The sequence below is a fragment of the Ceratina calcarata genome, unplaced genomic scaffold, assembly GCF_001652005.2.
Source record: "Ceratina calcarata isolate Rehan_Ccalc_2016 unplaced genomic scaffold, ASM165200v1 scaffold21348, whole genome shotgun sequence".
Classification (NCBI taxonomy): Eukaryota; Metazoa; Arthropoda; class Insecta; order Hymenoptera; family Apidae; genus Ceratina; species Ceratina calcarata.
This window is the reverse complement of record NW_017143058.1, coordinates 1-321: the sequence shown is the minus strand read 5'-3', so window position 1 is coordinate 321 and position 321 is coordinate 1. Positions and strand designations below refer to the sequence as shown.

The 321-nt window shown below is 30.5% G+C and overlaps 1 long non-coding RNA gene across 1 annotated transcript; it reads left to right on the top strand.

The window, feature by feature from the left end:
• Nucleotides 1-6: 6 nt before the first annotated feature.
• On the top strand, nt 7-321 carry LOC113463987 (uncharacterized). Its single transcript, XR_003388824.1, has 2 exons — nt 7-133; nt 289-321. It is a non-coding gene; the product is annotated as an uncharacterized LOC113463987 (long non-coding RNA).

The following is a 321-nucleotide window of genomic DNA, read 5'->3' as shown; positions in this document are numbered from 1 at the left end:
TGTCAATAGTTACCGTTATCAACATTTTTTAAAGTACCTGACCTGATATAGGATTACATTTTATCATTACGTTTTTGCGATTCATTATTCTCAGGACTTTTCTATCATTCTTCAACTTGATACATAGAAGTTGGTGAGTTGTCAGTAATTAAAATTAAGGATATTTACTTGATAGATGATTTGGTCCCAATGAAACGTAATTAATCAAATAAGTCGTGCATGAATTGTTGATATACCTAAAGGGTAAGAACTACATGGTTCACGATACAATTTTCTTTTCTATTCCAGGTATTTATGTAAAATAACAGACAAGTACTGGGA